A 13,779-nucleotide genomic window follows, 5' to 3' on the forward strand; every position below is an offset into this window, starting at 1 on the left:
TGGGCGTCGCCGCCGCCCACCTCTTCCTCTGTCTGGTGGGCGGGCTGGAGCCATGGGCGTCCTGGGCGCCCCTACAGCCCAGTGGCGGAATGGCGGCCCGCAGCCCCGGTGGGCGGGATCGCCTCAGCGAACCACTCGCATCTGCAACAGGCGGCGGCGGCTTCCTTGGGGCCAGGACGGGGCCGCACCCACTGTCCACCGAGAATTTGCTGCGGGCCAATAAAAACTGACCCGCGGGCCGCAGTTGGCCCGCGGGCCGTAGTTTGGACACCCCTGATTTAGAAGATATACAAACACATGCACACGCACAGGGGTGGGCTGCTGGGGGTTTGCAGCAGTCTGGGAGAACCTCTAGCTAAGATTCTGTGCAGTTTGGAGAACCCTCAAATCCCACCCCTGGCTGGCCCTGCCCACCCTGCCCTGCCCCTCCCAGGAGCCCCCACGCAACCCGTTTTGGATGCAGGTAAGTGCAGGGTGTGCATGGAGGCTTGGGGAGGGCAAATAATGGGCCTACCGGAAGTTTGGAAGGCCCGTTTCCAGGTTCAGAGGGTCTCTGGAGCCTGGGGAGGCTGTTTTCACCCTTCCAGAGGCTTTCCTCAAGCCTCTGGAGTCCGGAGAGGGCAAAAACACCTCCCTGCCACACTGGTGCCGGAGGCCGATTAGACAGCACCCACCATGGCCACACCCACCCAGCAACCGGGCAGAGAACCCCTCGCTAAAATTTTTGAAGCCCACCCCTGCACATACAGATGTTCATGGTGAAAATCTTCTAATGTATCTAGGCGGTGAAAACAACTTGATGTTTCTTTCTTTCTCTCTCTCTCTCTCTCTCTCTCTCTGAATGTTCTATAAGCACACTATGTTGCATTGCTTGATGTTCCATCTCTTTGTGAAAATAATTGCAGGAACAACCAGAAAAGAAAAGAAAAATAATCTTGTCTGTAGGGCTTGATCATCAATCATTCACTTTACAAAAGAAGGAATTCCAGAAAAATCTCTCTTCAAAAGCAAAAACTATAAAAGAAAAGATTAAACTACTTTCATGCCTTTTCAGTAAATCCTTGCAGAGTGGTGGGGTATCCTGTATGGCAATGGAAAGGCCAAACACATTACATAATTTGAGTTATGAGGAGTGGGTGGGTGGGTAAATACTATAAATCTGTCATCTTCTGTGCTTCATTTTGTAAAGCTATGTTTTTTTATTGATTCTTTTGGATCCAAGCTGAACACAATGGCTGAATGCATCGCAGTTCCCAGTCATTTAGCGATTAAGAATACAGTATGTTGCAACAAATGACTTTTCTTTCACTATTATTCTTGATTCATGGATCATAAAAGAGAATCTATAAGACCCTTCCTTCAATTTGTTGGTTCTAGTTTCCCCACCCTGACCTTTAAAAATAATAGAATATTATTAGAGAAGTTTGAAGAGACTAAAGGCTTTCTCCTACTAAAGTAAGATACACTGTTATGTATTAACAGTTGTGCCTTTAAATATTTGAGCGGGAAATCAGCACGTTGCTGATTGGACGAAGCCTCCAGCAGAACTGTATAAAAGGAGAGGTTTTTGCCCCAGCCTGTTGCTGGGTTCACCCTATATTAAAGAGCTGTTGTCACTACCCTGGTCTCCAGCCTCGTTACTTCCCGAACTTAACATTGGCGACGAAGGTGGGATCTCGAGGCTAGGAGAACCAGAACCGAGCTGAAGCACGCTAGTCCCGAACCCAGCAAACTCAGGGCAGAAACGCGGAAATGGCAAACACGCCACCCGCACCGTACAACCCGGGCAAGGAGAAATGGGGAACATATATGACCCGTTTCGAAAGCTTTCTAGAAGCCAACGAACTTCAGGATCCTGATAACCGCAAGCGGGCTTACTTCCTAAGCCATTGCGGGCCGGAGGTAATCGAGATTGCGGAAGCCCTGGCAGAGCCAACGCCGATACAATCGGTATCGTGGCCGACTCTGCAGACTTTGCTGAAGAACCATTTCGCACCGACGCCGTCCAAATACGCAGCGGTTTGAATTGGAGAACGAGACAGATGGAGGGCGAGTCCATCGGTGACTACATGGCCGCTTTAAGAAGAGCGCCCAAGGACTGCGGATACGAGTGCCACGACTACCAGGGAATCGCATCCCTGTTCGAGGGACCACCTCCGTCCGAGTCGAGTACGGCCCTCACAAAAGACCCTGCCCATCACGATCGCCGAAGGAACTCTGCCCAGTCTGTTGGGACTAGACTGGTTTCGTGCCCTGGGCATGGGAGTGACTGGCATCTACAGAAGTGACTGCAATTTGAAAGACATTCTCTTTAACGAGTTCAAGATGTCTTCAAGGACTGCCTGGGCAAGTACAAGGGACCCCTATTTCCTTCAACTTAGACCCCAGGTAGCCCCATTAGGCTTAAGGCGAGGAGAGTCCCTTTGCCCTAAAACCAAAAATTGATAAGGAGCTGGACAAGCTCATAAATCAGGGGGTTTTGGTGCCAGTCGATCACGCAAAGTGGGAGACGCCAATCGTCACCCCCATCAAATCGGACGGGTCAATTAGAATTTGCGCTGACTACAAGGCGACGCTTAACAAAGCCTTACAGAAAAGCGCTTACCGGTTCCGTGGTGCAACATTTATTGCACTCCTTGGGGCAAGGGCAAGTCTTTGCAAAGTTAGACTTGGCCCAAGCCTACCAACAACTGCCAGTAGACGCCCGCACAGCCAAGCCCAAACGATTGTGACGCACAGGGGGCATTCAAGTGCACCGATTGCAATTTGGGGTTAGTGTGGCACCAGGGCTGTTCCAAAACCTGATGGAACGACTACTGCAAGGGCTCCCAGGGGTAGTTCCCTACTTCGATGATGTCCTAATTTCAGGGGAAAACATGGAGGAATTGGGGGAGCGGTTAAGAAAGGTCTTGAGCATTTTCCGGACAGCCGGATTAAAAGTCAAGTCAAATAAAAGTCAGATAGGGTCGAATCGGTCGATTTCTTGGGCTACGGGATAGACAAGAAAGGAATTCACCCTACTGAGAGCAAAGTTAAGGCAATTAGGAAGGCTCCAGCGCCCAAAAACAAAGCAGAGCTGCAGGCATTCCTGGGATTGGTTAATTTTACGCGGTCTTTTGAAGAACAAAGCAACTGCTATGGAACCGCTGCATAGGCTCTTAGGGAAAAATACTGTTTGGTCTTGGGAAAGTCAGAAAATAGGGCTTTTGAAGCTCAGGTCTAAAGAAATAGTGGTTTCAAACAATGGAGCTGACCCCAATTTGTTATCTTCTCTGATTAGCCCTTCCGGGTGGCTGCTTCGCATTTTCTAATGGTTAGGCTGGTCCACAGAACGTTAGGACTGCAGAATGGGTGAGTCACTGCTCTTCATGCTGCCGCTGGTGGTGAAATTTAGTCTGGATTCTCAGGAGGGGAAGAACCAGAGGACAAAGTGGCAGTGAAGCTTGGATGGTTTGGTCAGGAGAAAGAGAATTAAGAAGGATCTTCCCTAGCAATTCTCAGAAGAAATCTACAGTGATGCAAATAGTTGCTTTAGTTTGGCAATATTTCTGTCTCTAGGTGAGGTGAGGAACAATCAAAGAAACTGCTCAGAATTCCAGGTCTTTCTTGGTTCTTGGTTCAACACTCAAGTATACGCCTCAAATAACTTGGAATTAACCAACCTATTTTGCTTTCTCCCATAAGCACCACTATGTTGCAGTCTTCTGGGAATAAAATTTATGAAGCATTTAGAAGATATACAAACACATGCACACGCACAGGGGTGGGCTGCTGAGGGTTTGCAGCGGTCTGAGAGAACCTCTAGCTAAGATTCTGTGCAGTTTGGAGAACCCTCAAATCCCACCCCTGGCTGGCCCTGCCCACCCTGCCCTGCCCCTCCCAGGAGCCCCCACGCAACCCGTTTTGGATGCAGGTAAGTGCAGGGTGTGCATGGAGGCTTGGGGAGGGCAAAAAATGGGCCTACCGGAAGTTTGGAAGGCCCGTTTCCAGGTTCAGAGGGTCTCTGGAGCCTGGGGAGGCTGTTTTCATCCTCCCAGAGAGGAACTACAGCCAATTAGACAAAGAAGCATTAGCCATTGTATCAGGGTCAAAAATTCCATGAGTATGTCTTTGGGCGGAATTTTGAAATCGTGACTGACCACAGACCGTTACTGGGATTACTGGCTGGCGACCGCCAACGCCTGTGGCACTTTCGCCACGTTTGACTCGATGGACTATGGCCCAGTCACATCAAAGGAAGTGGCTCGGGCATCATACCGACATTGTGTTAAGGACTGTACTCGGTTGGGTACAGAGAGGGTGGCCGCTGCGCCGGCGAACGGTTCAAAGAATTTGTTAAGAAACGTGATGAGCTCTCGGCTCAAGGGGTGCCTGTTATGGGGTGATCGTGTAATAATTCCTGTTAAGTTAAGGGCAAGGTATTGGACCTCCTCCACGAGGTCACCCAGGCATCGTAAGGATGAAGGGTTAGCTAGAAGCTATGTATGGTGGCCACTCATGGGCGCAGAGATTGCTGAGAGGGTAGGGAAATGCCAAGCTTGCCAAGAGTCAGACCGCTACCCCAACAGCCCCAGTCAGAGAATGGGAAAAGCCCCAAGGGCCTTGGTCAAGAATCCACATTGACTTTGCTGGCCCTTTCACGCCAAACGCTCCTAGTGGTGGTGGGCGCATTTTCCAAATGGTTAGAGATCATACTTATGAAGTCCACCACAGCGAAGCAGTAATCGCAACCCTGCGCCACCTATTCGCAACTCACGGGTTGCCGGACACTCTGGTGTCCGACAATGGGCCCCAATTCACGGCAGCCCAGTTTGAAGAGACTAAAGGCTTTCTGCTACTAAAGTAAGATACACGTCTACCTGAAATTTTAAAAAAATGCTTTTAAAGAGAAAACAAGTAATTTATTTTATATTTTGAGAATACTTATTTACAGATAATCTTTGGCTGATGGCTATCAGTTTACCAATTGCTCAAAATTACAACAATTATGAACAAATGGGTTTATGTTCCCTGCTGAAGGTTATGGCTACTGTAGCATCTCTGTAGTCACATGGATAAAATTTGGGCGGCTGGCGATCCGCCTGCCTTTATGTCTGACTGGATGCTGCAGTGCCCACTCCCGCTCATTTATCTCCCGCTCAGCCTGTCCAGCTAGGTCCCTGCAGGCCTTAGGCCTGCTTCCCACTTCATTAGATCTCACACCCTCCTCTCACACCTTTCCTGTACTGAAGATCCTCTTCAGTCACCATCATCTTTTAACAACCCCATAATGTTACATATATAAATAGTGAGTGAAGCCAGGGATGTAGGCTTCACTCAGGTCCGGGGTTATCCGGACATTTGCATGCCCGCCACTGATTGGTGGATTCAAACGGATGGGAAAAATAAAGCATTGTCAGTGGCTGAATCAATGGGACAGATCCCTTTAAAAGGGAGCGCTGCCGGCTAAGCCCTAGCAGAAATCACTTACTTAAATAAAGAGCTGAAGGTACTGTCTATCGTCCTGCTTCTTCATTGCCTCCCACAATCTAACACATAATCCCTGGAGTCTGTGCAACTGAATGGAGCTAGCAGAGTGTTTTAGTGGCTGGATGCCCTTCCTGTCGCCAATGAGGAATTTTTGTTCAGCAGATATATTCTTAGTGTGCCCAGACAGAGAAATATCTGTCTCTACCCAGGATCTACCTAGGATTGTGAGGTGAGAGCTCCACCCCTAGGCCACCGCATCACTCTGTAGATCCTCTTCAGTGATAGCCAAATATATTTAAAAATATATATGTGCCTAGGCTTCTAGGTTTGTGCCTTGGTATGCTGGACTCCAGTTAAGCAATCAAGACAAGGAATTTTAATTTACAACTTATTTGAAACCTTTCAATTAAAAAGGATTTCTTTAGAGCAGGGTTGTCAAACTCATGTCCCATGGACTGGATGCCCCCCCCCCCCGGGTTTAGCGAAGGGGGAAAAAGTCACAACACATCATGTGATGACAACATGATGCCGCGAGTTTGACACTCCTGCCTTAGAGGAAGAAAGACTTACCTTTACTTTTATAGTTTGCACAACACACAAACGTCAAAATGAAAGTTCATCGGATTAGGAAAAATAATCTGCCCAGTTACATCATGAAAGATGAGACATCCAATAATATGTATGCATAAGGATTGAAAAAAACATCATATTCTGAATATAAGTAAAAGAAACATTTGCAAGGGAAAAACGTTAAGATATATTCACTGCGGCTATCCCAGAGCTGGGCCGGATTGCTTGCTTTGTTTGTGGATGCTTTAATCTATATTTATTTATTTATTTATTTATTTTTCGTATTTGTATACCGCCCTATCTCCCTAAGGACTCAGGGAGGTTCACAGCCAGATAAAAATATACATATAAATACAACATAAAACATCCCTTAAAAAACTTATTACAAATGGCCGAATAATTAAAAATGACAATATAAATAATAAAATCCCCATTAAAACCAATTCGAATTTAAAATCTAGTCCAGTCCTGCGCAAATAAATAGATGTGTCTTAAGCTCGCGGCGAAAGGTTCGAAGGTCAGGAAGTTGGCGGAGTCCAATATTGTATCAAGCACTTGGTGTAATGGGGCTAGAGAGGAACACATTTAGGACCCAATGGGTGGGAAGCAGGCCCAAGGCTGGGGTGGGAGGATGGGGGGACAAAGATAAACTGTAGGAGTACCCTTACAGTGTTGGTCATAAGGGAGGGCAGATTGCCAAGTACCTGAATTTTGTTCACGTGACTGCGGGACCACTGTAATTGCCATAACTTTGAGAAGGGTTTGTAAGTCTCTTCATTCAGCATCATTGTAATTTCAAATAGTTGTTGAATGAACGGTCATAAGTTGAGAACTACTTATACTAAGAGCCATGGTGGTGCAGTGGTTAGAATGCAGTACTGCAGGCTGCTGCTGTTGACTGCCGGCTGCCTACAATTTGGCAGTTTGAATCTGAAAAGCTCAAGGTTGACTCATCCTTCCATCCTTCCAAGGTGGGTAAAATGAGGACCCAGATTGTTGGGGGCAATATGCTAACTCTATAAACCCCTTGGAGAAGGCTATAAAAGCACTGTAAAGCGGTATATAAGTCTAAGTGCTATTGCTATTGCTATTGCTATTTCTGTTACTTTGAAATGAACCATGATCTAAAATGTCCACCCTATACTTGAATGTTGCAGGTTGTATACCACCAAATAAAAAATAAAAAAATCTAACAAATCTCCTTATTCCCATTCTATCCAGAATGAAAAGAAGGAAAAGGCAACAGAAAACCTGTTCAGTCCTATAAAATTGCTTTCTTCATGATCCCAGAAGTCTTAACTGCACTAATAACGATGATGCAGAAGCCTCATGTGAAAGTGCCCAGTGCACAGATAACATGAGAATAGGACAGTTATGACATGAGGAAGACATAAAAGGATGAATCCTCAAGTTCTATTATTAGAATGGGGGGTGAAATTGCATTGAAAACATCTCTTCAAATCTGTTTATGTATTTGCATGGAGGTAGCGGTTCCTTTTTCCTCTTGGGAAGAAAAATCCTTACAAAGTGCCACAACACAGAGAAATCTTTGAGAAAGAAGTGTTTACCACATCTTCACTGTTTATCAAAGCTTTTACAGATGCATCACTTACGCAAAGCCATGAGTCACCAGCAGTACAGTGTATAAAATCGCTGGCACAGTAAATGATTTTTTTTCCTGCATGACAAGAAGGTCAGTAGTTTGCCTGTACTACATTAGATCACTGAATGCACTGCTTTACTAATATGACTATAAAAATATGACTACAATTAACTAGAGGAACAAAGAAGGGAAGGAGAGGAGAGCCAAGGAGGATGAGATCAGCAGACCGTAACCTGAATCTATTTATTACAATTTCTATCACTACAATCACTACATTTCCACCCTTCCCTTATATGGTTACACATCATCTCTCAGTTCAAAATGGGAAATACTATTTAGCTAACCGATAACCTTCAGGCCAATCTGAAGTCAGATTGCTCTGACCTGGAAGGAATGTCTGCGAAATGTGCACACTAAGCCTGAGATGTGCATAACAATAAAATAACAAAATAAATCATTATTTCCCAACACTGATGAATCTTGAAGCTTGAATTGAAGGAGACAGCAGCACAAGTGCGTTGTTATTCTCTTCCAACCCAACCCACAAATCAGGTTTACTGTTGTGGGAAAAATAGGAGGAGGAAGGAGGATTTCATACGTTTGCTGCCTTGAATTATTTATAAAGCAATAGAGGCAGGATAAAAATCTAATAAGTAATAAATAATAATCAGCTCTTCAAGGGCGGCAGCAGAAATTACTCTTAGTTTCATGTTAGAGACTAAACCTGAGCAGTTTTTAAATAATACAGCATCCACATTGGCTGTATAATGTAACACAGACTATGATATGATGCATTAATTTCAGTTTAATCTAGTTGGGCTGTTTCCATGGCCCAATGCAAAGGCACCTGAAAGGGAGTTTTTAGAATTATAGGGTTGGAAGGGAAGTTGGAAGTCCTTGTTCGAGCAGGAGATCCTATATCATTCTAGACAAAGGGCTGTCCAGTCTGTTCTTGAAAACCTACAGTGATGGGGCACCTACAACTTCTTGAGGTAAGCCATTCCATTGATTAATTGTTCTCACTGTCGGGAAATTTCTCCTTAGTTATAGGTTGGATCTTTCTTTAATTCTGTAGAGATTCTAAGTCATCCAGATCATGGTTTTTCCCAAAGGTGCTTTTTCAGGAGGCAATGGGACTTTCTTGTTTTTTCTTTGAAGACGTTTCGCTTCTCATCCAAAAAGCTTCTGCAACTCTGACAGGATAGTGGTGAATGGAAGGATTTATATTTCTTGCAGACAGCTGGTCATTTGCATCCTCTTAGAGGGTCATTGAAGTGCTTCAATGTCCAATTGCCAAGTCCAATTGAAAGTCCAGATGCCTCCAGAAAAAGCACCTTTGGGACAATCTTTCTTTAATGATCTTCCACCCATTATTTTTGTCCTGCTCTCAGGTGCTTTGGAGCAGGAGTCTCCAACCTTGGTCCCTTTAAGACTTGTGGACTTCAACTCCCAGAGCAAAGTTAACTGAGGAACTCTGGGAGTTGAAGTACACAAGTCTTAAAGGGACCAAGGTTGGAGACCCCTGCTTTGGAGAATAGGTTGACCCCTCTTCTCCATGACAGCCACTCAAACTGGAAGACTGCTATTATACTATCCCTAGTCCTTCTCTTTGTTAGACTAGACATACTTAGTTCCCTCAATTGTTCATTGTATGGTTTAACCTACAGACCCCTTATCATCTTCATTGATCTTCTCTGCACATACAGTGTGAGATATGACTAAAAATTTGGGCTATGCAAAATTCTTAAATCAGTGCTTCACAATAATGAACAAATCACCTCTTCAAAGGATTACATCATCTGCATTCTTTGCAAAAATGGCTTGAAAATTATCCATCCATGGCCACTTCTGCATACAAATACCAGCACAGGCACTTTGCTTCATCCGTGGTCCCAGTGAAAGTATCGCCTATGTAGGCATACACATACTTAAATGCCCAGCAACAGCTTTCAAAGCCAACTGACTTGGTGGAGCATTTCTTTTAGACATTTTGCATAGTTCTAATAATTAGTGTAGCATTCTGTAATACAGCAATTGAACAGAGGCATTACAGAAGAAGATTTTTCTTCTGGCCTCATGCAAGAGCTTCTGGTATTTCAGCAGGCTCACAAAATTTTAATGAAGGAGACAGATGCCCAGACAGTGAATGAGGTAACATTGCAAAATCACGTTAAGGCACAGGAAGAAGTTGCTGACTATTGCCTTAATTCATGTTTTCCTTCACTTATTTCCCAGAAAATGTCTTTCCCTTTAAAAAGGGATTTTATTGTTGTTGTTTTGCCATATACTCAGAATAGTTACAACAGGGGTCCTCAAACTACGGCCCACAGGCTGGATACGGCCCACTGAAGCCATTACTCCAGGCCGTGTGGGACCACGAGGCTGCCCCGCCCAAATCGCCCCACCTACCTGCCGCCCAATGGTGGGTTTCAAATTTTTTTACTACCGGATCTGTGGGTGTGGCTTAGTGGGCGTGGCATGGCTTGGTGGGCATGGCTTAGTGGGTGTGGCAGGGGAACAATACTGTAAAATCTCCATTCCCTCCCCACTCCAGGGGAAGGTTACTGCAAAATCCCCATTTCCTCCCGATCAGCTGGGACTCGGGAGGCAGAGAATAAACCGGGGTGGGGCCAGTCAGAAGTGGTATTTACTGGTTCTCCAAACGACTCAAAATTTCCGCTACCGGTTCTCCAGAACTGGTCAGAACCTGTTGTAACCCATCTCCGCTGCCGCCCAACTCCCCCCACCTTCTGGAGGCAGAGGAGGCCAAAAGCAGAATGCACGCCGGCCAAGGAGGCCAAAAATGGGTCGTGAGGAGGTTGAGGCCAAAAACAGGACATGCGGAGGCCGAGGAGGCCAAAAATGGGCCCACTTTTGGCCTCCCCAGCCTCCAGAGAGAGAGTGGGGAAGGGAGGGAGGGAAGGAGGGAGAGAGAGAAAGAAACGCACAAACAAACAGAAGTCCCTCACACACACCCCAAGGCAGCCGCATCCCTTCATTAACCTGCTTTCCACCCCCAGGAGCATAACAAATGAAAGTTTAATTTATGTGTATTGTTTAATGGACTGCTAAATTGGCCATGCCCACCCAGTCACATGACCACCTAGCCATGCTCACCCAATTACATGACCACCTAGCCACTCCCACCCAGCCAATCCAGCCCCCCAACAGTCTGAGGGACTGTGAATTGGCCCCCTGTTTAAAAAGTTAGAATCTCCGTTTATGACTGCAAAATGGCAGAAAGTAGCAATTTTTGTCTTGCCTCTTATCTCTTTTTCCATCTCTCTAGAGCAGTGATGGCTAACTTTTTCTGGACTGAGTGTCCAAAGCACGTGCATCCGAACCCCCAAAATGCAATGTGTGTGCGGGTCCAGTGCGTGCATGTGGCTCCCTGCATGTTCCCCCGTGCATGCCCGTGCGCCCTGCACATGCCCCCCACATGCATGCAGAGGTCCCCCCAAGCACACACACACCCATGCACACACCCTACCTCCCACGCATGCGTGTCAGAGACCCGAAGACCAGCTGGCTGGTGGGAGGCACATGCACATGCACATGCACAGGGGAGCTGAACTGGGGTGATAGCTTGTGTGCCATCAGAGAGGGCGCTGTGTACAATCTCGGGCACACGTGCCATAGGTTCGCCATCACAGTTCTAGAGCCTTCTGGATAGAACACATACACACACTCACAAACACATCAGAGATAGGTCACATGCACACACTCATCAATCACTTCAGATCACGTTTTCCTACTGCTTTAAAAATAACAAAGGAAATGGACAGGGAATGTTAAAATTTCTTCCTCTTTGGGAAAAAGAAAAAGTAAGAATTTCCCATTCAATGTGAAGCAAAATTATTTTTAAAATGCTGAAAATTGCTAATGCTTTAGCCCAGATGTGGCTGGGGAATTCTGGGAGGCGAAGTCCACAAGTTTAAAAGTTGCCAAGGTTGGACATTGCCGATTTGGGGCATAAAGCAATAATAGTACTTGTCAGACTTCTCTTTTTGCTGGCCAAAGTCAACCAGATGCTTGATAAGACTCGGTGAAGAAATGTTTACTGCATACTGGAGTAAAAGCTATTGATTTGCCTCTGAAAAAATGTAGGTGTAGCTCTCTCTCATATTCCCACAGTGCTTTTTTAAACCATCCTTTCCATGCTTTAAAGCAGGGGTCTCCAACCTTGTCAACTTTAAGACTTGTGGATTTGCTGGCTGAGGAACTCTGGGAGTTGAAGTCCACAAGTCTTAAAGTTGTCAAGGTTGGAGACCCCTGCTTTAAAGTACAAAGTATGCAGAACCCAGAATAATAGAATTGAAATGGACTTTGGAGATCTTCTAATCCAAACCCTGCTTTAGCAGGAGACCCTAAACCATTTCAGGTAAATGGTTGTCCAGTCTCTTTTTGACAGTCTCCAGTGATGGAGCACCCACAACTTCTGAAGGCAAACTGTTCCTCTGGTTAATTGTTCTCTTTAGTTCTAAGTTGCTTCTCTCCTTGGTTAGTTTCCACCCATTGTTTCTTGTCTTGCCTTTTGGTGCTTTGGAAAATAGTTTGACCTTCTTGTCTTTGTAGGAGCCCATAAAATATTTGAACACTGTATCATGTCTCTCCTAGTCCTTCTTTTCATTAGACTAGACATATTCACTTCCTGTAACCATTCTTTCTCCTCCAGCCCCTTAATCATTCTTGTTGCACTTCTCTGCACTCTTTCCAGAGTTTCAACATCTTTTTTTTTATACTGTAGTGACCAGAACTGGATGTGGTATTCCAAGTATGGTCAACATCTCGTTTGGTCTCTCTAATAGTGTGGAGAAGCTATTGGTATTAACACATTTTGCATTTCTGCCTTGAGAAACTTTAGCTCCCAACATAACTCAATCAAAATTGACCTGTTTCATGATAATGCCATAAGAATGACTGAAAAACTTCAAAAACTAAAATGGATTACAGGAATGCAATGGGTTATTTATAAAGCAGAAGGAAAAACTGATCATTCACTGTTTGTGCACAATAATTATAACATAAACATTCTCTAGCAACTTCCTTTTCTAAAGCACAATATATCACTATATATGCATGTACCCTGAGATCAACTTGAGTGCAAGAATGAAAAATCAGAGCAGAAATTTGTGAATTTATGAACAACTGTGGGAATAGAAGCCAGAAATGGATGCACAAAACCCTTTCATGACAATCCTAAACCCCAGCAAGAGTTTTTTTTTCTTGTGACAAATGATGCAATAATATTTTTTTTAAAAAAACCCTACAATATGCCCATATTTCTTAAGAAATATTCTCTTTTGCTTTTTTCACTTGCATAAATAAATAAAAATAGAGGCAATGAGAACACAAGACACATGAGAACACAAGAGCACATTTCAATTTCATGCAGAATATGAACAAGCCTACTTCTAGGAAAACTCCTGGGTTTTATAAAAAATATTTGATCTATTTGATAAATTTAAACTGTGGCCGGGGACTAAAAATAATACTTTTCATATCATGTTCATGCTTGGCATAGACTATTTATAAGGCTGTCCACAGGTATGGTTTAAAAGAAAAATCAGAATAAAGCCATGGCACTGCGATTGATGTTTTGTCTGTTTTTTGTTTATACTGCACATAACTCATGAACAGAGCTTCAATTCTACAGTCATGGCTACCATCTTGATTTTTTTAACCATATCCTGGAGATCAGTGGTGGGTTTCAAATTTTTTTACTACCGATTCTGTGGGTGTTGCTTGGTGGAATGACACAGCTTGGTGGGTGTGCTTGGTGGGTGTGGCAGGGGAAGGATACTGTAAAATCTCCATTCCCTCCCGATCAGCTGGGACTTGGGAGGCAGAGAATAGATGGGGGTGGGGTCAGTCAGAATTTTTACTACCAGTTCTCCAAACTACTCAAAATTTCCGCTAGAGGTGAAGCCCACCTCTGCTGCAGATACTTCTGGGGCCTTTTTTGTCTTTTTTTCTGGTTATGTTGCTTTCAGATTGTCCTTCTGCTTGCCTGTTTTTTTTACTGTGGAAGAAAGCAGCCACTGGTTTCAGTATCAGTATTCCTCCCATTAAAAGTAGCAGGGGCAGGATGGCTATTTATTTGTACTGTAAGGCAAAGTCTTCTCATTGCCAGCCAG

Source organism: Ahaetulla prasina, chromosome 5 (assembly GCF_028640845.1).
Source record: "Ahaetulla prasina isolate Xishuangbanna chromosome 5, ASM2864084v1, whole genome shotgun sequence".
Classification (NCBI taxonomy): domain Eukaryota; kingdom Metazoa; phylum Chordata; class Lepidosauria; order Squamata; family Colubridae; genus Ahaetulla; species Ahaetulla prasina.